At 34.2% G+C, this 24,884-nt stretch overlaps 1 pseudogene; it reads left to right on the plus strand.

The window, feature by feature from the left end:
* Window positions 1-7,171: 7,171 nt before the first annotated feature.
* On the plus strand, window positions 7,172-7,972 carry LOC109677772 (testis-expressed protein 12 pseudogene; annotated as a pseudogene).
* Window positions 7,973-24,884: the final 16,912 nt, after the last annotated feature.

Raw genomic sequence — 24,884 nt, forward strand, 5'->3', positions numbered from 1 at the left:
AAGGATAGGGAAGAAGATCGTTTCCAAGTTGTTTGCACTATTTCTAAGACTTTATTACCTTAAACTTTAGGTAGTTTTGTTTTATAGTAGCAGTGGTAGATATTGCTAGGAAGCCTCAAATAATATATATGAAATTGGCATAGCTTGACTTCTTCCTTGCCTATTTACATTCCTTTTATTTCTTCTTCCTACCTTACTGCTCTGTCTAGGAGTTCCAAGACTATGTTGAATAGGAGTAGAGAGAGATGGTACCCTTGTCGCACTCCTAACCTTAGGGGAAATGATTTCAGTTTTTCCCCATTAAGTATGAAGTTGGCTATGGGTTTGTCATATATAGCCTTTATTTTATTATGTTGAGGTATATTCCTTCTATTCCTAGTTTCATCAGAGCTTTTAATATGAAAGGATATTGAATTTTATTGAAGACTTTTTCATCATCTATTGAGATGATCAAGTGGTTTTTGTCTTTGCATCTGTTAATATGCTGTATTACATTTAATGATTTGTGTATGTTGAACCATCTCTGCATCCCTGGGATGAAGACAACTTAGTCATGGTGTATGATCTTTCTGATATGCTGTTGAATTCAGTTTGTCATTATTTTATTGAGTATTTTTGCATCTAGAGAAAGAAACTTAAGAAAGTATGTGAATGAACTCTGCAAGGAAACCTACAAACCATTGAGGAAGACTACAGGAGATGGAAAGATCTCCCATGCTCAAGGATTGGCAGAATCAGCATAATAAAAATGGCTCTACATATTCAATGCAATTCTCACCAAAATCACAATGACATTCATCACAGAGATTTAAAAATCAACACTAAAGTTCATTTGGAAACACAAAAGACTGCAAAGACCCAAAGCAATATGGAACAAAGAGAGCAATTCTGGAGGTATCACAATACTTAACTTCACACTATACTACAGAGCCATAGCAATAAAAGCAGCATGGTACTGGCACAAAAACAGATATGAAGACCAATGGAACAGAATAAAAGACCTGATATGACTCCACAACAGCTACGCCCACATAATTTTTGACAAAGGTGCAAAAAACATATGATTGAGAAAAGACCTCTTGAACAAATGTTGCTGGAAAGACTGGATATCTGCCTAAGATTCATGTTTATCACCCTGTAGGAGTATCAACTCAAGGTGGATTAAGGACCTTAATATCAGATCTGAAACCTTGAAGCTAGTTCAGGAAAAAGCAGGGAATACACTGGAAGCAATAGGCATAAGCAGGAACTTCCTCGGTAGAACTCAAGTGGCTCAGCAACTAAGAGAAAGGTTTGATAAATGGCACTACATGAAATTAAAAAGCTTCTGTACAACAAAAGAAATGTTCTCTAAATTGAAGAGACCATCCACAGAATGGGAGAAAATCTTTGCCAGCTATACATCAGACAAGGGACTGATAGCAGAATATAATAAAGGGAGCTCAAAAAGCTAAACTCCCAAAAAAATCAATGTCCCAGTGAAGAAATGGGTAAATTAACTGAACTGAAGAGCATTTTCAAAAGAAGAAATCCAAATAGATAAAAACCACATGAAAAAAAATGTTCAAACAAATGCAGCAGTATTATGGAATGGGGGTCACACTAAAGATAGGTCATGCACAGGAAGTACAGTTCAAAGGAAGGAAATTAAAAACTTAAAGGTGGTCGATGTGCTTTCTGTACAGGAATGAATATAGAAATCTTAAACTGGCTGGGGCCACCATGAGAAGGGCACTAGGGCAGAGTGAAGAGGACTAAAGGAAATGAACCAATTGAGGTTGTAATACATAATATGCATTGAAACAACACAAAGAAATTCCCTGTGCAGCTGTTTTTTCTTTTATCTTTTTTCCTCTACAAAATAAGAGAGCAGGTGAGTGAAACGGGTTTTGCCGGTGGGGGTGACTGGTGGGAAGGGTGAAGGGGCCAGGAAAGGGAGTAGGTAGATGAATACTGTGCAAGTAATGTGTACACATGTATGCAAATGCAAAAATGATACCAGGAATCAGGGGAGGGGGATGAAGGAGAGAGGTGTTGGGAGTGATTTTCAGTATGACATATTTGATATTTTGTAAGAACCTTTGTGAATGTCTCAAGCGGTAGAGTGCCTGCTTAGCAAGTAGTAATGCCCTGAGTTCAAACTCTGGTACCACACACAAAAAAATTCCCATATCTATGTATTCCTAAACCTCAAAGTTGGATTTTATTTTAAAATATTTTTGGATTTTATAATACCAAAAAGAAAGTAGGCTGATAGGACTTTTCTGAATAAACCCATGACATATTCAGCTATTTGTCTGAAGGATTCATTTAACTGCTTCTTACCTATTAATTAATTGAGAAGGCACATTTTTTTTAAAGTATTAAGCATACTCATGCTTTACAATCTTTTAATGCTGATCTTCAAAGCAAGCTCAATGTAATACTATTTATTATCACAGGCCATCTTCAGCATAAAGTATAAACTTAGGGAAACATTGTTTTGGTATCAGAGAAGTTTCCAAGGCAGACAAAATTCTTATGATTGTAAGAAATGAGAATAAGCTTTTCTTCAAAAGTGAAATGACTTAAAGTAGATCCTTGAAGAACCACAATAATATGTATTTTTATTAGGATATATTCATTATACAGGGGGTAGTTTAATAAGTGACAATTCCAATTAGACTTATATTGCCCCTCATTGTCTCTCCCTCTTAGTCTTCTCCCACCCCACTTAAAGCAATTGCAATAAGTTTTTTAGTTCTGTTTCATGTAGGTATATGAAGTCCATGAACCATATACTGTCACCTTAATCTCCTTTCTTCATCCTCCCCCCATTGCTCGTATCACCCCCCTCACACACACACTGTACCTATTTTATATTCCTGGTTTTCATTATTAATGTTTGTTGATGTTCAAAGGGGTGTCTCAATGTATGCCCACCATGGGTACACTTTACTTTGTCAATTCAACCCCTTCCATTACTCTCCCTTACCCTTTTACTTCCCACCCACCATTTTTCAACAGTTTTCAATGCACATCCTTATGTCCTCTACCTTCACATCTTATGTTTTACAATATTACTGATGCTCTTTCAATCTCTTTTCCCTTCCCTCTTTCCCTAAGTTCCATACAGTAGTTCCACTGAATAAGAGTGGAGAAAGCAGTCAGCCCTGTCTCATTCCTGACTTTAAGGGAACAATTTCAGTTCCCCATTTAGTATGATGTTTGTCATATATAGCCTTTATTATCTTATGGAATGTTCCTTCTCATTCCTAGTTTCTTGAGAGTTTTTATCATCAAAGGGTGCTAGATTTTGTCAAAGGTTTTTATTGTGTCCATTGAGGGGATCATTAGTTTTCGTCCTATCTTCTGTTTATATGCTGTATTTTGTTTAGGGATTTATGTATGTTGAACCATCCCTGTATCCCTGGAATGAAACTGACTTGGTCGTGGTGTATGATCTTTTTCATGTGTTGTTGAATTCTGTTTGACAGTATTTTGACGAGAATCTTTGCATGTATATTCATTAAAGATATTGGTCTATAATTCTCTTTTCAGGTTGTCTCTTTATTGGGTTTTACAATGAGTGTAATGCTGATTTCATAAAATGAATTTGGTAGGGTATCTTCCCTTTCTTTTTCCTGGAAATATTTAAGGAGTATGTTAGTTATTCTTTAAAGTTTGGTAAAATTTGACAGTGAATCTATCAGATCCTGAGCTCTTCTTTGTAGGGAGACTATTAGTGCTTCAATTTCATTTCATGTAATAGGACTATTTAGTTGTATAATAGCTACTTGATTCAATTTTGGTTGGTTATATGCATCTAAGAATTTAACCATTTCATCCAGATTTTCCAGTTTAATTGAATATGTTTTCAAAGTACTTTCTAATGATTCTCTGGATTTCATTGGTATTTGTGGTTATGTCCCCTTTTTCATGTCTGATTTTTTTAATTTGGGTCTTTTCCTTCCTCTTTTTTGTCATGTTAGCTAAGGATTTGTCAATCTTGTTTATCTTTTCAATGTATTAACTTTTTGTTTCATTGATTCTTTGTATAGTTTGGTTTCAATTTCATTGATCTTGGCCCGATCTTTATTATGTCACTCAATCTGCTGGCTTGGGGTTTGGTTTGTTCTGGTTTTTCTACGAGCTTAAGGTGCATCATTAGGTTGTTTATTTGAGAGGTCTCTTGTTTTTTTAATGTAGGTACTTACAGCTATAATCTTTCCCTGGCATGGACTTTGCTGTGTCCACAGATTCTGGAACGTTGTATTTTCATTTTCATTGGATTCTAAGAACTTTTTGATTTCTTCCTTTGTTACTTCAGTCACTGATTGGTTTTTCAGCAGTGTGTTGTTAAGTATCCATGAGTTTGAATATTTTCTTTGGCTTTTCTTGTTGTTGAGGTCTAGTTTTATTCCATTGTGATCTGATATGATGCAGGGGATGGTTGGATTTTCTTGAATTTGTTGAGACTGTGTTGTGTTCTAAATTATGATTTATTTTGGAGAAAGTTCCATGAGCTACAGAAAAGAATGTATATTGCCAGGTTGTTGAGTGAAATACTCTGTAGATATCAATGATGTCTATTTGGTCTATGTTAGGAGTAGCTCTGAAGTTTCTTTGTTGATTTTTTTGTCTGGAAGACTTATCTGTTGGTTACAGGAGAGTATTCAGTTCACCTACTCTCTCTGTGTTAGTGTCTGTCTTTGCTCTTAGGGCCATTAGCATTTTGTTTTATGTAGATGGATGTCCCTGTGTTTGGTGCATATATGTTAGGGATTGATATTTCATCTTGATGAATTGTTGCTATCATTAATACAAAGTGTCCTTCATTGTCTCTTCTGACTGATTTTATTCCAAAGTCTGCTTTGTCAGATATGAGTATAGCTCCTCCTGACTGTTTATGGAATCCATTTGCTTGGAAAACCTTTTTCTATCCTTTGACTCTAAGCCAGTTTTTATTTTTTACAGTGATATGAGTCGTGTAAGCAACATATGATTGTTTCTTGTTTTTTAACCCAATTTGCTATTTTTTGTCTTTTGATTGGGTCATTGAGGCCTTTTACATTTAGTACTAATATTAAGAGGTGCATGTTGTATCCAGTCATTCTTGTTCCCTTAATGCTTTTACCTATTTCTTGTTTACTGGTCTGCTTGATCAAAAGGGTTAATTCTTTTTTGAGTCTTTCTATCTCACTCTGGTTTCTTCTTCTGTATGTAAAAGTCCTTTAAGTATCTTCTGTAGTTCTGGCATGGTAGTCGTGAATTTCTTTAGCCTTTCTTTGTTGTGGAAGGTTTTAATGTCTCCTTCAACTAGGAAAGATAAAATTTTGCTGGATAGACTAATCTAGGTTGACAGTTGCTTTCTTTCAGGGCTGAATTATGTCTTTCTATGAGCTTCTTGCATTTAGGGCTGGAGTTGAGAAGTCTGTTGTTATTCTAATGGGTTTGCCTTTATTTGTGAGTTATCTTTTCTCTTTTGCAGCTTTCAGAATTCTTTCTTTGTTCTGTGTGCTGAGTGTTTTGGTTATAATGTGTCTGGGGACATTTCTTTTTTGTCTTGATGGTTTGTTGTTCTGTAAGCTTCCTGCACCTGGGTGATTCTTTCTTGAGGTTAGGGATCTTGTCAACTATTATTTTATTGAATAGGTTGTCATTGCCTTTGGTTTATATCTCCTCTCCTTCTTCTACACTCATGACTCATGGGTTTGGTCTTTTCATGGTTTCGCAGATAACTTGCATGTCCCATTCATAGTTTCTTAGTATTGTTTCATGATCTCTTACTGTTTGGTCTAATTCCTCTACTTTGTCTTCTGTTCCTGATACTCTAATTTAACTTGCTCCACTCTGTTTGCCAAGCTGGCAATTGAAATATTTATTTGGAATATTGAGTTGTTTATTTTGATTGAGTATTTTTTAGGGTTTCTATATCTTCATTGATTTCCTCTTTCATACCCTGGATTAGCTTCCTAATTTCATTCATCTGTTTGTATTCTTTTTGAGCTCATTTAATTGTTTCTTCACATCCTGTTTGAGGTGAAATACAATTTTTGTTTTTCTTCTTTGAGATTATTATTCATTTTTACTATTGTTTTCTTGGAATTCATTATTTGATAGCTCTTTATCTCTGCAAGTCTTCAGATCCTTAGCGGTGGAACTGGCTTGTTATGGAGAGCAGTGGTCTTGCTGAAAGTGTTGAGAATTTTTTTTTAGTTTTTTCTTTAGGATTTTAATCTCTTGTGCCACTGTAGTTGAGGTTTTGAGTTTTTTCTCCTGAAGCTCCAGCAGTAGTCTTCAGAGAGGGTTATCATGGAAATGTTACCCCTTGCAGGATTCCTGTTCTGGTTCAGATTACCTCTTTTCTTTCCACAGGAAGGGCTCTGGAGTTCCTGCTCATTGATGAGGGCCCAGGGGCTCTCCTGCCAGTGGGGAACACTGCATGTCTGTGCACTGTGGGGGTGGGCCATCTAGTGCCAGCAAGGTAGTAAATTGCCACTCATTGGAGGAGCTGGCTTTCCAGATCTTGGACAGGTGAGACTTGACTCTCCTGCAGAGAGGTGCAGTGTGAAGCACTGGGCCACTGGGCACCTTGGGGAACCAAGCCTTCTGGTGCTGCCTACAGAGTAGCAGGTTATAGCTTTCCTCCCCTCAGTGGGGAATCTGGTGTTCTCACTCTTTAATGAGGGAGCAAGGGCTCTCTTGTTGTCAGGGACAGTGGGGAGTGCTAGACCTCCATGCTCTGTGGAGAAGGAAGCCTCCTGACACCAGCAGAATAGCAAAGCCTGGTATATACCATTCACTTGCATGTGTGTAGGTGGGATCCTGGCTCTGAGTAGCAAGTTGTAATATAGGTTTGCATGAATATATTACGTATCATGTCACGTACTTGCTTTCCTTTAAAAATATCGCTTGGAATATGGTTTTAATTTTTCATGATTTGTTACTACAATCACTTTCATTTTTTATTCTCAGCTATGTCATAGGCATTTTTTTTGACTCTAGTTTGATTTTCCTCCTCTGCTCCTCATTCTGTCTTCAGTGGCCCTGGTGTCTGTTCCAAGTAGTAATGTTGGTTGAGTATGACCGAGCAAACATAATGACACCTGTTGCAGCTGTAAATTAAAATAATTTGGATGAGCCCTCATTCCCGTGCTTCTGCAGAGGAGGAAGTTTGTGCCTCCTGATTATGACGGCAGATCACCTTGTGAAACCTGATTCTAGAAACTGCAAGAGGTCAAGGGAATTAGGAGTCTCAAATGCAAGATCATCCAGAGATGTCCCCTCTTGGAAAATCAGATTCATCTTTCTCTGAATGTTCTGGACTATTTCATAAGGACAAATCCCTGGAAGAAGAGTTAAGTGACATAAGCAAGGAAATTCATCTAATGTTGTCTACACATGAAAAGATCTTAAGAGAGAGGGCAGCAATTGATGCATCTTTTTTTTCTCATTTTTTTTTATTATTATTATTCATATGTGCATACAAGGCTTGGGTCATTTCTCCCCCCTGTCCCCACCCCCTCCCTTACCACCCACTCTGCCCCCTCCCTCTCCCCCCACCCCGTCAATATCCAGCAGAAACTATTTTGCCCTTATTTCTAATTTTATTGAAGAGAGAGTATAAGCAATAATAGGAAGGAACAAGGGTTTTTGCTGGTTGAGATAAGGATAGCTATACAGGGAGTTGACTCGCATTGATTTTCTGTGCGTGTGTGTTACCTTCTAGGTTAATTCTTTTTGATCTAACCTTTTCTCTAGTTCCTGGTCCCCTTCTCCTATTGGCCTCAGTTGCTTTTAAGGTATCTGCTTTAGTTTCTCTGCGTTAAGGGCAACAAATGCTAACTAATTTTTTAGGTGTCTTACCTATCCTCAAGAGATTGTTGGACTCTTCAGAGAAGCCAACAAGATTGAAAACTTCCTAATACAAAAAAGACAGTTCCTGAGACAAGTTTACAGTGATTGCAAACACTACAGAGTTAAAATGTAACCTTAAAATAAGCTGAGAACTTAAAACTATTGTTGTAATGAAAGAATGATGTTTATACTCTGAAAGCTCTCTAGTTGTTAAAGAAAATGTGTATCTTAAGCTAATAGGTGGGGTAATACCTTGAATATTGTCTAGATTTTAAAGATATTTTTAAATGGACATGAATATGAAGGCTTTAACTTTTTTGAATGTCAAATATTTGGCACTTTATATACAAATTTAAAGTTTTAAAATCATAACATGAATTCTTTTATTCCCTTAAACTTCCAAGGCTTTCTTTAACTTCTAAAAGAGGTCTCAATTTGATATTGTAATTTTTTTGTTTTAGAATATTTAGTTTAAATAACAGATAGTGTTGGATACAGCTTGAAAATGTATCTTGGTCAGTATTATAAAAGAACAATAAAACATTAAAGATAATTAATCTGGCTTCATGATATGTAATAAAGTTTAAAAATTTTCCATTGCTATTTAATATTACCATTTGGTTATTTTCACTATTATTTGTGACTAATAAAACTTGATTTAAATTATTATCATACAAGTGATAAAATAAAAAAACTAAAAATTACTAACAAAAAATAGCAATTTTGAATAATAAAAAATATGATGTGCAAATCATTGGGGTGGGTGCTGTGATTTTTTCTATATGGTAATTTCAGAATTTCTTTAATTCTTCCAGGTGACACTAAATTAAATATCATTTTTGTCATTCAGGAATAGACTACTTAATTAAATGAAGTTGGAAAATAAGTCAGTGATTAAAGCTAAGAGTGGTAAGCATTGTCAGAGTGATGGGAGGAGAGAAAGGACATGAACACAGGAAGGGGCTGACATTGAGAGACTTTAATACATACATAGATTTGATGTAATTGCTAATTAGAAGTTTGTATTCTTAAATTTTTATATTTTTATATTTTTCATTTTATTTGTTGACTTTTGGCTATGTTGCAGAGTATTGAGGTGGCTAGAAGACTGATTCTTTTGATTGACAAGTGGGGTATTACTTCTTAGACCAAAATTTTTTTCTTCATCCTATTGGCAAAATTTAGTTTGATTTTTTTGTGTTCTACCAATGATGTACTTGAAAGACAACTCTCTTCATTCTCAGGCATAGCCTAATATGTTTTTATTAAAAAACATTATATAGGGCTTGTGGAGTAGCTCAAGTGGTAGAGTAGCTCAAGCCTAGCGAGCTTGAGGACCTGAGTTTGGCCCTTCCTATTATTGCTTATACTCTCTCTTCCACAAAACTAGAGATAAGGGCAAAATAGTTTCTGCCTGATAGCGAGGGAATAGGGAGGTAGGGGAAGGGGGGAGGTAGGTAGGGGAGGGGGTGGGGGCAAGGGGGGAGAAATGACCCAAACATTGTATGCACATATGAATAAAAGAAAAAAAAATGTTATGCTACGAACATATCATAGAATATGTAGTCATTTATAAGGAATGAGGGTAATTTAATATTCTAATAGAGTTATAATTCTAAAATATAAAATTAATAAATGATTTTTACATAAAAAAATAAAGATCATTCACTGTGAAAATAAATAAATAAACCTCAGCACTGCCAAAAAACAAATTTGCAGACACCACTGGGCGTGTTCAGGGTGTTATGATGAATAATGGAGAGGGTGAATTCAACTATGATATATTGTAAGAACTTTTGTAGATGTCACAATGTACTTTGGCATTGTAAGAACTTTTGTAGATGTCACAATGTATCTTGGCATGGCAATAATAATAATAATAATTTTTTATAAAAAAATGCATGCAGGGGACAAACTGAAAATGAACTTAAATTATTGAAAATTCTTAAAGCAAATAGAATTTTTATGTACAAAGCATAGTTGAACACTTGGAATTCTATTATATATTATTTATACATTATCCTCCACATGTATAATAACAATAATAATAATAATCTAAAACACAATTGAGAAAAATAATGATTTTAATAGTTGATAAGATACAGTCAAACTAATACAACTTCACTGACATGTTAAGCTCCTCTGTTGAATCACATCATATGGTAATGGAATTTTAGACCTGCATAATATCTACTATCGATAAATATAACATAAATTACTATATAATGCATTGCAATAATCATTTACATTAACAAGCTTGCAAATAATCTTGTCCAGACCCATATTATCCATCATCTCTCTGCTTCCTCTAGCTATCTCAATAGTTCCTTTTCTTTTTCATAGTATCTTGAAATATACCGAATCCAAATATTTAAACAAATATTTCTCCTTCAGAACCAGAAAATTTTTATGAAGGGTTAACTCAGTAATAACAAATCATGGTAACATAAGCCATGGTTGCTATGGATATCCACAGGCAACCATGAAATTGTGTTAGATTTTTGAAATTGGGACAAAATATCAGACAGAAATAGGCAATTTAAACGGGGAAAATGATTATTTAGTATTATGGTTGCTTGATTGTTTAGTTTCTGTGCTGTGGTAAAGCGGAGTACCACGCTGGGGAGCATGTGGTACTGCAAATTTATCATGGGCTCACTATGTGGTGGGGGAGAGAGAAAGAAAGACTGGGTGAGGGGGGTGGGCTAGACATAGCACAGTCCCCAAGGAGTCCCTTCATTCAACTAGATCGCACTTCCTAAATTTCCATCACTTCCCAAATGACCATCAGATTATAAACCCATGAGTGTATGAATCCATTCATTTGTCCAAATCCAATCACTGCCCCAAAGCCCTGCCAATGAACATTGCTGCATTAGAGAGCAAACCTTTAACACGTGAACATTTGGAAGACATTTCAGATTTAAACCATACAATAAGTTGTTTCTTTTTTAAAGGCTATCAGCTCTCAGAAGTAGGAGACAGGAAACTTGCAAGTTCAAAGGCAGCCTGGGCTACTTAGTGAGTTCTATGCCAGTCTGGGTTACATGACAAACCCCATCTTAAAACAACACCACAGCATAAACAGACAAAAATGAAAAGTAAATGAGAGGTAGGTTATATTAAATTTATTTTTGGGCCACATACTTGGTTTTCAATTCTACATTTTTTCATTCACAAAGTTTACATTAGCAAACTTAATTTTGTGTGGTCCATCTATTATGTCACTGAATGATATCCCTTGTCATTCTTCAACTAAAGTGAAAAGAATCATGGTATAGAGCAAGCATTTGCAACAGGGTTACATTATCTCCAAAGGATAAAAAATTGATTCCTTGGAATGGAGTTGGAGGGTGTAAATACTATATATTACAATGGTTTATAGCCTTCCAAAAGACCACTATACATAAACAGATATGGATAAATAGATCTCTGGCATAAACTTTCATAATAAATTATATAAAGTGCTAGGAAAAGTTTTTAAAAAGCCTCCTGGGGGTATGATAATGAGAAATAGATTGAGAAATGCTTGTACATTGGAAAGAATTCTGAAATTTGTCTGCTGCTTAACCTTGTCAAATTCCCTATTTAAATGGGGATCCGATTGTATTTTTACATCAACTGTCTAATTCAACATGCACTTGTGCAATGACCACAACGTTCTATAGACACAGAAATACAACTTTCAAATACTTACTAAAGATTCTTACTCTCTTGAGTCTTATAATTTAATAGGGAATACACAAAAATGACACACAAAGTATAAATTATATATACCTATATATGTTTATATACTGTCAGAAATTTATGGGGACTGCAAACAGAACTATGATAAGCTATTTGGAAGATTCTGAACTTATTTTATTTAATTAAAATACAGTTATTGAAAAGTTTTTATCTGCCAAATATAAATGAGTAGTTTTTAGGAATAGTTTCTATAATAAGTAGAAACAAAAATTTGGTTTTCTGCTTTAATGGAACTTACAATTTAGTAGAAAACACAGACATTGAACACTAAAAAAATTAACATTAACAAGGTTTTTATTTGTATTCCACTGTTTATTCTCTCCTTCAAATGTTTTGGCAATACTGGAATTTGAACTTGGTGCTTTGTACTTGCTGGGCAGACATTTTACAACTTGAGTAATACCTTCAGCCTTTTCTGTCTTGGTTATTTTGGAAATAGGATCTTACACCTTTTTTCTAGGCTAGGCTGGGCCAGGATTCTCCTATTTTAACCTTCTTACTTTCAATGGTATGACAGGCGCACACTTCCATGCTTATTTTTTACAACTGAGATGTCATCTCACAAACTTTTTTGGCCCATGCTGGCCTGCAACAGTGATTCTTCTGATCTCAGCCTCCCAAGTGACTAGGATTATAGGTGTAAGCCACTGACACCTAGCTTTTCCTGCTTTAGTGCAATTCTTTTTTGCCTCCAATTTGTACTACATTTCCTAGCCTCTGTCTCAACTATATATTCATGTTTTGTCCAATATCCAAATGCCTTCCAGCACTCAACTCTTTAGCTTCTTCCATCTTTCCTTCCCTTGAAACTATCTCCAACTCATGGATGAAAACCATGTGATGAAGATGGAAGATTTTCTCCTCCAGGGTAACACCATTCACCTCTGAATAGATGAGAGTAGGCAATCAAATTCTACCTCATGTAAACCTTTCAACTCTAGCATGACATTGGAACCATTGTGGAATTTGAAGACCAGTTTGGAGAGATTTTTCTTCTAAGTAAGAGATGATTGTGCCTTTTGAAAGAATCACATTTATACCAGACTATGTGAAAAATCCACATTTGGAAGCATTGTACCCCTTAAAATACAGGAAACATACTGGAAAGCTCATTTAAAAATATTAATTTTACTTCTCTTTTGATCCCTTCTAAATACTACAACCATTTGCAATACCTGACTTTTTCTAGGTACTTACCTGACTTTACCAATTATTCTACTGTAATATTTCTATTCTGGTTTACACTAATTAAGCTCTGATTTTACCCTATTTCTCAAAGTGAATTACTCTTTAAGGCTACTTGTGCTTCTTCTGTTAAATCACCACTGCAGATTCCCACCATCACTTACTGAGAGCACGCACTAATGGAAGTGCTTGTAAGATTCTCAGGTTCTATTTTACAAAGGTAACATTTCATAAGAATCAAAGAGAAAAGTAGATCATTCATGTTGTAGTTGTGTCCTAGTTTGATTTCCTAATCTAAATCATACAGTAAAAAAAATTTTCTAGGAAAATACTTCCAAAGTTTTTTTGACTAAGTGTTCAATGATACTACATTCTTTTTAAAAGTCTTCACAGGAATGACACTTTCAGCTCTCCAGGGGTAGGAATGTTTTATTCTATAATCTCTTCAATTTTACATTAGCTCCTTTGGCTTTGAGTCCAAAGATGTCCCATCTTCCCTCACTGCAAATTGACTATGTGGAGGACCAAAATTTTCAAATTCAGAGTATCACAATAAAACTAAGGATATTTCCTGAAGTTCACCAATCTAATTGACATGATCAGTCAGCTGAGACAACCATCACACTAGCAAGTCAGTTGGTAAGATTATTTCAGGTATTTTTAGATTAATGTCTTTAATAACACAGGAACGGTGATGCTGATCTTTAGGGAAAGGCAATAAAGAACTGTAAATGAAGACTAGGTCTGCCAGTTTCCCCTCTGCAGTCTATATATAGTATATTTATCCCATAATTTGAGCGAGTAAATTAGTAGAACTTTGGCTTCTCAGTGCCCAGACTAGGTAGGATTTCCCAAAAATGTTCTCAGGGAATGATATGGTTATCATTAGTGGAATAATTTTTCTATATATTCTCCTAATATTTAAGTCCATTTCCTGTGAGACATATTTAAATGTATACAGAGAAGTACTAAATTCACAAAGATTTACCTCAAACTTTTATTTCCCAGACTCCTGCTCTGCTCAAAGTAATATGAGGCATTGTATGGAAACTCATATTTAGGATTCAAAACTAATAAATAAAACAGATGTTTAAAAAGGACAGTGTCCTCCACTATGTATATAATTGATGAATTATAATTCCAAACCCTAATGAATTCTTTCCTCTACTTCCCTGCTTATTTTCCTCAAATTAAAAAAATACTTGTACTTGAAATATGATATTGTAGAAACACACTTAAAATGATGATAATTTGTTATATAGAGTAACAATATAAAATTATTTATATGGCTTCTATTGATAAATATAAGTCATTGATACACTTCTCAAATGTCAATACCATCAAAAAGTTTTCTACAGGAAAATTTAACAGGCCTCATTATCACTGAGACAATGTACAACTTGGGGACATCAGCGTCTTGTTAATTTAAGAAGAGATTAATAATAGATTCTGTCTGTGTTACAGAATCATAGGAGTTATATGCCTATACTCTAGTAGAACTGGGAGTAGAAGTCATCATTGATAGATAATAATCTAATCTATAACTTTTGTTCATTTATGGGCTTTTTAACAAAACTGCTCAGTTTTTTTTTCAAAAATTTACCAGTTTAATGACTGAAAACACTATTATTTAAAAAGAATCTCACTTCAAGCTGGTTGTGCTATCTTAAGTCTGTAATCAATGCCAGTCAGGGAAAAAGTTCATGAGACCTCCATCTCAAACAATGGTTGAGAGAGGTGGTATGTACCTGTCATCCCAGCTACATGCAGAAGAAATGGCATACAGAAAGACTCTATCTCTAAAATAACTAATGAGAAAAGGGCTGGCAGAGTGGCTCAAGAGGTAGAGCACCCACTCAGCAAGCACGAGGCCCGAGTTCAATCCCCAGTAGAGCCCCCCAAAAAAGGGAAAGCATCTTACTGCTCAGAAAACTAGTGGATTAAAACCTAACAATGAAAATACCTAATTCTGTAAAATTTGACTTTGCAATACTCAAAGTAAAAGTTGAAGAAAACTCCATAATGGTCATTGAGTATGGGCAATAAATATGATTGTATTGACAAAGGTAATTGGTTATGAGTGTCAGAAAATTACATTGAAAATTAATGTAAGTAAAATGAAGGGTACTGGTTACCATCAATTCACCAAAAGGAGGAAAAAGAGAGAGAGAGAGAAAAGAACCCAGAATATTTGGAAAGATGAAAGAAAAATGGGGGCTGCTATCTTGTTAATAGTTTCTCAAGTCAGCCATCAAGTCATTAAATATTTTCAGATAGAGTTAGTTAGCATTTAAACTAGTGTCTACATGTAAATTTAAGCATAGAAAGTATATCTTTTTCAGATAGATTAAAAAAACATATCTATCAGGTTGCCAGAGTGGCTTAGATGGTGGTGTGTCTGCTTAGCAAATGTAAGGCCCTAAGTTCAATCCTCAGTACCCTTACCTCAACCGAAAAACCATAAAACCACATCTATCAAATAACATAGACCTCAAATTAAGAGGTCAAATTATTCTTATTTAAAACCTGTGGTGAACTGAGTGTGGTGGTGCACTCCTATAATCCTTGCACTTGGGAGGTTGAGGCAAGGGAATTGAAAGTTGTAGGCCACCCTAGGCTACCTGGTGAGACACTATCTCAATATAAAAAAAAATAAAATAGCAAAATAAAAACTTATGATAGTATTTTTATCAATATCTCAGTGTGTAAGAGTGTGTGTGTGTGTGTGTGTGTGTGTGTGTGTATGCCCATATGTTTATAGCACCAGGGTGGGGCACAAAAATAAGAAAAGACACATTGAAGAGGGTAGCAGGGCATGTTTTCATTAACTGTGACATCAGTCCCCCAAACCCACACAACTCAGTGCAGACAGATATTCTTTTTTGCAGTAGGAGAGTACAGTGAGCACCTGACAATGCTGAGAACCTCAGCAATAAGTCCACCTCAGTGAACCCTGATACCAGACTGGTGCTTGTGTACCAAGTCTCCAAGATGGCTCACATAGATTCAAGTTTTGTCTGTGGGCAACCACCAGGTAAGCCCCTATGTATATCTGACTGGTAAGCCCCTATGAATTTCTGACTTAAGCCTTCTCTTGTGGAGACAAGTTTCCAGTCTTCTTCTTATGTTACTCCTCATAGGTCCAGGTTCCAGGCCTGCTCACACAACTCCAGGGTTCAGACTGGCCTCCATATCCCTAAGTTCCAGTCTTTCTCTAGCACCTACTTACTGTATATAGACAAAAGACCCAGGCCCATGCCCATAGATCTAGTCTCCAAACCTCTCTTCATATACCATGTGCTATGATCTACACATCTGAACCAAATCCAAAGCTGTACCAGAGGACCCAGGCCCCAGTTCTCTATAGAAGCCAGCAACGGGATAGTGCTTGCACCCAGGTGACAAAACATTTCACTCATTAACTCAGGTACCAGACCAGCCCACTAAAGAAGTCCAAGAGAACACCCACCTATATACCCTGCCAAATGGCTGCAATCTTTAATGGGTTCACCTAAAATTTGTGAAAGGCTTATTGGCAAAGTCAGTCTGTAAGACTCTAATAGGTGCCTATGTCTTCAAATGTAGAGACACCAAAGCAAGACCATAGGGCTCACAAACAACCTGTGAAATGTAATATCTGACAAATAATTCAAAATAATCATCTTGAAGTAGGTCAATAAGATACAAGAGAAAATGAATAAATAAGTACGTGAGGTCAACAAAATATGAAAAAAAAATGGGAATTCCAAAAAGAGCTAGAAAATATTAAAAAGAATCAAGTAAAAATTCTGCAGCTGAAGAACATAATGATTCAACAAAAAATTTCTATAAAAAGCTTCCATAGTAGTTTTATCAAGCAAAAGAATCAAGGAGCTCAGACAGGGCATTTGAAATTACCTAGTGAGAGAATTAAAAAGAAAAAAATGAAAATGAGCAAAGAAAGTTATGGAACTTATGAGTTGGTTACGAGAACCAAACTGTACATTAAGGAATTTCTAGATGTGCAGAGAAAAAGAAAGGGGGAGAAAGTTTGCTTAGAGAAACAATAACAGAAAGCTTCCCAAATTTGGGTAGAGAAATGCATTCCAGATCAGTGAGGTCTGCCTATATACACAGGCAGATTTTTGTTGAGACACAGTATAATAAAATTCTCAAAAGTCTTTTTGTTCACTCTTCCCCTTCCCACAAGTACCCCCCATACACACTTTACCTATTTTACAGTCCTATCTTTCATTATTAATTTCTAGGTCAATGTTCAAAGGGGTTTCTCAATGTATCCCCACTGTGAATATAATTTACTGTGGTCCATTCAACCCTTTTCATTACTTTAGCTTATGCCTTTCCTCCCACTCCCATTATTCAACAGCTTCCAATATATATTGTAATATCCTCTACCTGCACAGATGTTATATATTATGATATTACGGATGGTCTATCATTCTCTTTTCCTTTTCTCCTTTCCCCAGGTTCCATAGAGTAGTTCCATTAATGTGGACATAAATTCTACATATAAGTTTGTATATGATCATGTTTGGTTTTGTACATATGTAAACCTTCATATACTTATATGAAACAAAACAATGAAATATCTTGCAATTGTTTTAAGTGGGGTGGAAAAGGGATCCAAGGGGAGAGATGGTGGGAGTGATCTAACCAATGTACAATATAAGACTATTTGGAATCATCACAATGAACCTCCCTTATACAACAAATATATCCTAATTATTTTTTTTATTTACAAAAGTCTAAAGATAATTTTTACAACAAGAAAAAAGTAGTGTTCTCACTATTGTACAAGGAAATAGAGGAGAAGCAAGGAAGTGACTATACTAACAAAATTTAATTAAATTTATCTTGTGAACTGATGATTTAAAAATGATATATATTTTGGCTTTGAAACCAAATGGGTCATTAAATCAATGACACCTTATTCAAAATAAACATGCACAGTATTTACATTCTTGGTTTTGCATATGAAGATCAAATTTCATGTGTTGAAAAAGTTGAGGTGTCCTCTGCCTATTTAAATGGATTAAATAGTCCATTCCTATATTAAATAGGTTTTTGAAGAAAGTAAATAGTACTTTAAATATTAGAAAAAATAGTTAGGTACCATGTTTAAGTGCTTAAAATAAGTCAGTGAAACTGAAAAAATCTGATATGTTGGAATTTATTGATATGAGAATGAAGCTATTGGGAGAGTGTTCATTGAATTACAAATGCTACATAGCAATTAAGTAACTGAAAAAAAACAGAGTTATCAGTTCAACATAATCTTATACAGGAAATATTTGATAAAAGAAAAGCAATTGTGTTATTAGACATAGTTATATTGCACACAGCATTTGCATAAACAAAATAACAAACACTGGAAAAATGTAGCAAAACTTATAATTCAATTTCTGTATATAAAATTTCAGACTGGAAATGATGTCTGAAAGAGTACAGGTGATAAAGTGCTAAATTTTCACTTAGAACCTTAGAAAATTGAAAGGCAAACTATGAGAATTAAAATGTGTTGTATAGAGATCATTGATTATGTCAGAGGAACCAGGCAGAACAGTTCAAAGTGATTTCCTTATAATAGATTCTGAAAATGTAGGGAATGGGTCTGGATATTTTTGGTTATAAAAAGCTTAATAATATTAATTACTTAAAAATTCACTTCGTACCTACTCATTTTATGTTGGTTGACTTCAGGTTCTAAGGCATAGCTGTGATCTTTGTATCTTCCTGTACCATATTCCTACGTGTTCCTTGCTGCTTGTTTTGATTTGGTTTGGTTTAGCATTCATTTATGGATTTCTCAGTTCTACTAGTCATTTTGTGAAGTATAGACTCATCCTTATTCTTAACCCTTCATTCTTACCCCAGCACTTATTTCTTAAAACTTATTTTTCTCTTTATCCTCTGTGTTCTGAAGTTTCACAGTGATATGCTTTCAGATAGGCCTATTTTCATTGAATGCTCCAGGCAGTCAATGGTACCCTTCAAGACAGAAATCTTTGTTGTTCAGTTCTGGGAAAGTTCTTGCATTATTTCTTTCATGGTTTTATCCCTTTTACTTTACTCTGGAAGCTTTTTCTGAAATGTCCGTTACTTAGAGATTAGATCTCCTAACCTGAACTACAAATCCCCTTATCTTTTTATTTGTTATGTTTTACCACATGTATTCTTTTCTCCTTATTTCTTTATTTTCATCATTTAATGAGTTGTTGATTTTTACTATAACATTTTTAATTCTCCAAATTTGTTTTTCTGAAAAAATTTCTTGTATTTAGTATTCTAGTATGTCCAATAGAATTATTTGATTTCTTTTCTCTTGAGGCTTACAATGATATTCTTTAGAAGATTGCTGGTTTATTTAATCTCTGTTACCTTCTTTGCTGTGTTCACTCATTTATTCTCATCTCTCTTTTGTGACCCTTGCTTATATGTTCAAAACTAAGGGGCTTACAATTTGCTTGAATCTGTGAAAACCTATATGAGACTTGCCACCCTTGGTCTTCACTATGACACATTTAGCCAAAATGTTTCTTTGGAGTACTTAATGTCAATATCTTTACATTTTCTGCAGGCCACGTTAAAATGGAATGATATTTTGACTTTTGCTTCCAATTACTTCCAATCTACTGCCACTACCAAAATCTGCATCAGACAGAGTTCTCCAGAGAATATATATGTTTATATACATGCCATCAACTCACATAATTATGGAGACTAACAAATGTGAAATATGTAAGACAGACCAGGAATCTGGAACCTCAGGCAAGAGTAAATGTTTCAGTCTTGAGCCCAGAAATTTTAGGGCAAGCTAAGAAGCTGCAAACTCAGATAGGACTTGATCTATACAAGAATGAATATAGAATTTTTAAACCTGTTGAAGCCATCACAAAAAGAGATAAGGTAGAAAGAAGAAAAATAGAGAAGATGAACCAATTTGGGTTTCATATTTCTGTATATATGTGGAAATGTCACAAGGAAACTCCCTGCAGAGCTACCTTAAACAAACAAAAGTGTGCAAATACTGTGTACACATGTATGTAAATGGAAAAATGATACTTGTTGAAACTATTCCAGGAATGGTGGGAGTAGGGAAAAGGAGAATGGTGCAGGGGGTGAATTCAAGTATGATATACTTGATATATTGTAAAAACATTTGTAAATGCTATAATGTACTTCCACCCAGAATGACAATAAAATTAAAAAGAAAAGAAAAAATAGAAATCTGAAGAGAAAGTGGGCAGGCTGAAAACTCAGAAAATATTTCTGTGGTGTTATATGAAGGAAGAATGTCTTTTTCCTAGAGAAACCTTAGTTTCTACTCTTCAATATTTCAATTGAGTGAATGAGAACCTTCCATTTCTGAATGTAGTGTCTTTAAAGTCTGACTGTAGATGTTAATTACATCTTGTGTTTGACCAAACCACTGGGTACAACTTACCCAAACTGACACATAAAATGAACCATCACATATCCTAATGTATATTTGCTTTTCGTTGATCAATTCTATTAAATATCACTCACATCTATTAAATTTCAATGACTTTTTAGATATTTATTTAGATCACAGAAAATGAAAAAGTCATTCCCTATATGCAGAATCTAAGGAAAAATTTCTACTAGAACTAATTCGTGAATTTAGCATGCAAACAGGATACAGTGTGAACATATAGCAATTGATTATAATTCTATATACTGGAGATAAAGTAGATATAATGCCAACAAAATAAGTACAGTCCTGGCATGTGCAGATGCTAGTAACAGTTATCAAAATGATGTAATTAGAAAGAAACATGGTATACATGAAGCAAAAGATAATGCAGCAAATATGCCAACTCTCTTTAAGTTGATTCAAAGGTTTAATAAATTTCTTTCAAAATCCCAACATTATTTTGCAGACATAGATATTATTCTGAAATTTATAAGGAAAGATAGAGGAACTTTTATAACTAAAATAATTTTAAAAAGCAAAACTAAAGTGATAGGAATCAGTCTACTGATGCTCAAGACACTGTACAGTTACAACAATCAAGATGGCATAATATTGACAAAGGGATGTAACCAAAGTTCAATGAAACAGAATAAAGAAACAGACTGAGACAAATATACTCACTAATTGTTGAGAACAATGCAAAAGTAACTTAGTGGACAAAAGATAGTCTTTTAACATGTGGTCCGATCACAATTGGATATTCATAGGCAAAAAAATTAACCTTAACCACACATAATATGAATATTAATTCAAAATGGTTCTTGGATTTAAATGGAAAAGTTCAAAACATTAAACTTTTATAACCAGTATAGGAAGTAATCTTTAAATGTAGAAGTCAGCAAATATTTCTTTAATTTAACACAGAAAAGAAAGAAATATAAAGAGAGAAATTGCTTAATTGGACTTAGTCAAAATTAAGATCCTTTATTCTGTTCAAGACTCTATCAAGAAGGTGTATGACATGTATGTAAATGGAAAAACAAGACCTGTTGAAAATTCCAGGAATGCAGGTAGGAGGGATAAAGAATAATGATGGAGAGGATAAATCCAAATATGATTGTAAGACCTTTTATAAATGCTACAATGACCCCCAGTGCAACAATAAAAAAAGAAGGAATATAGAATTTTTAAACCTGTTGGAACCACCATAAGAAAGGGACTAAGGTAGAAAGAAGAAAAATAGGGAAGATAAACTAATTTGAATTATAATTATGCATGGAAATATATACATGGAAATATAAGCATATATGCATGGAAATGTCTCAATGAAAGACCCTGTGTTACTAGCTATCTTAAAAGTTTTTAATTTTGACAAACTTCAGTCATGTATTTTTGTTGTTGATGCTTATACTTTTGGTGTTATCTATGTTCTAATCTAAGGTTATAGAAATTTATATTTATGTTTTTCTACAGGGAATTTATTTTACAGATTTAAGTCTTAAATTTAAACTCTGAGGTCATTTTTAAAAATTTATGTTTGGCCTTCTTATTCTTGTGGTTCTGTATTTTCACATTCAATTAATTGCAAATTAAAAATATTTAAAATATTTCCTGTGTTGAAAAAAAAAGTGTATAAGCAAGCTACAGACTACAAGATACTATTTGGCAACCACATATCTATCAAAGAACCAGTGTGAAGTGTATTTCACTGTGCAGAATAATGCAACATACCAAGAAAACATGTTGGCACTTTAAAAAATACTTAAACATGCAAATATCATAAAATCCAGCAGCCTAACTCATTGACATTTATCCCATGAAATTAAAAAAAAAACTTGTGCTCACACAAAAACTTGTACATTACTTTTTATGGAAATTTCATAATACTCAAAAACTAGAAACAACTAAAATGTCCTTCAATAGATAAATGGTTTAATTAAATGTGTCTTACAATGAAATACTACTTGGCAATAAAAGTAATGCTAAGTGAAAATAAAAGACAAATCCTAAAACTTACAAATTGTATAATTCCACTTATTTAATATTCTTGAAAAAAATCAAAGAAGTAATTGCCTTTGCTACCAAGATGTTTACAACTAATGGATAAAAGGTGCTGCACAACTTTCTGGGATGAGGGTAGTTTTCTGTCTTGAGAGAAGTTTGGGTTACACAATTGTATAGTCCTGTATACTCTTAAAAAACTGTAGTTTTACAATTAACTGTAACTTTTTTCCTAGAAAATAACATAGAGTGCTGCTGGATTCCAGCTAATGATATGCATAAAGTGTTTATTGTTGAAATGCACAGGTGTTTTGAATTTATTCCAGAATATATTCAAGTAATTAGATGAATGGATAGATGGATACACATTTTATGAAAATGAAAACAACAGAATATTAACGTTTATGAAATATTAGCTTTGGTGTGTGAATATTCACTGTATAATTCAATTTACTGACTGAGTTCTTTTCAAAGAAAATTGTTGGAGCAAACAATGCTCATTTTTGCATTCTAAAGTTAATAGGAATTATGAGAAAATTAGCATTGGGGAAGGCAACTCAAAAACTACTTAAGAACATATTAAAAATGAGAGGAATTAGTACATGAGGAGATAAATTACTCACACAGTAATTTAAAGTAATTGGAGATTGAGCAGAAAATGAAAACATACTGTAGTAATTTGTTAGGATTGCCATTAACAAAGAATCCCATACTGGGTGACTTGTTCAACAGAAATTTATTGTCTCACGTTTCTGAGGGCTAGAAATCTAAGATCAAGGTGTCAGCAGGATTGCTTCCTTTGTGAGGGCTGTGAGGCAGAATCTGTTCCACTCCTCTTGCCTAGTTTCTGGTGCTTTGTTGGCAATCTTAGGCATTTCTTGGCAATAAAACCATCACTTTATTGTTTGTCTTTATTTTCCTATGGGATATTCCTTTAGGTCTGTCTCTATAATTCCTCTTATAAGTGTATCAGTCATATTGGATTAGGACCTATCCTGATGACCTCTTCTTAACTAATCTTGTCTGCATTGCATAAATGCTATTTCTGAATAAGGTAACATTCTAAGGTACTCAGATTTAGAATATCAACACATGAATCTGGAAGGAGCACAAATAAACCAGCAAGACCAGATACAATAGATCAGAGGTGCAGTACTGAAATAGTGCAGACAGAACTGGAGCTCCGAGCCACTTGAGTCTGTGTTAAAGTAGACATGGAAGGCAATGCAACCTGCTGAAGTCCAGTGCCCTGGTAGGCTGGTATGTCTTTTGTTGCAAGCAGCTCAGTTATATGTGCTTATTTCAAATTTTATTAAAGAATAGCCCAAAAGAATTTGGTCAACAGTACTATAACTGCAATACTAAGAGCTTTCCTCCTTCTTAGCGAAGGTTGTGTTTAGTACATCTAACCTTTCCCTATTCCCATTTACTTTACAATGCTATTTGCATATAAAGCAACACAACTTTTGCTTTATGATGTCATTATTTCTCTATTCACTAATCAGAATAAGCTAATTAAGAATCTTAATTTAAACAAAAATAAATTATGTTTTATTCCAAAATCTATAGATATTAATTGTAAAATTCAAATTCAAATTTAAAAGAATTTATATATAATCTTCATGTTTTATATGTGAATTGTTTATGTTAACAATAACCACATCTGACATCAAGTACTTAGAGATTTCACTATGCCATACATCTTTGTGTAATTCATCATTTAAAGAAACTGTTTTCCACTCCTGGGGATTGACCCCAATGACTCTTACATGTTAGGTGAGTACTCTATCACTGATCTATACCACTAGCCCTCAATCATGTTTTTACAAAATACATACATCTTTATAGCCAGAAGAAATACTTATATTTTATTTTATATTTTCATATATTTTTTGAAGTTTGTGGAATTGGCACTGGGTCTTGATATGTAGCTCAATCCAGCCTTAAACTTGCTTAGAAGCCCAGACTGGCCACAAACTCAGGATCCTTGTGCCTCTGATTCCTAAATGCAGATATGTACCAGGACCACTAGCCTCCCATGTTTTAAAAGGAAGGTGAGTCAGGAAACTAGAAAATGTACTTTTCATTCCATGCCATTAATAGCTTGTATTATTTCCATGTTTACTGTTTTTTAAAGCAAAGATGGTTAAAAAAATAAAGTTGTCCTTTAAGTTGATGGTAGTTGCTAATGGGAAAATGTGGAACCTAGTGACAATATTGTACCATTTACTAATTCACATGATTTTTAACATGAAATAAAATTACAGTGATCCTGCCTTCTTTGCTGATTTATTGTACACAGTTTATACCAAGCATGGTCAATAAATAATTAAACAAATAAATCAAAATATTTTAAATTCCCCACGCATGATGCACCTCAGTTGATGCAGAGAAGCTCTCAGTCCCACATTATTAAATTGTTGTGTGATCTGCTGAGTATTTACCCTTAATTTTGTGAAAATGTGCCTCCCAAAAAGTAAGTAATGCCTAAAAAAGTAAAATTTATATGATTCTCCCAAGTCACAAAGAGTACATGATATGCTTAATTTAAGTGATAAAAAGAAAAATTTAGATTGTCGGTAGGTGCATGTCTTTAGTAGAAGGTGGGTAACTGTATAGGAAAAATTGAATCAAGCATCATAGTACAGCACCAAATTTATGCATCTTGAGCATTCAT

The sequence above is a fragment of the Castor canadensis genome, chromosome 12, assembly GCF_047511655.1.
Source record: "Castor canadensis chromosome 12, mCasCan1.hap1v2, whole genome shotgun sequence".
NCBI lineage: Eukaryota > Metazoa > Chordata > Mammalia > Rodentia > Castoridae > Castor > Castor canadensis.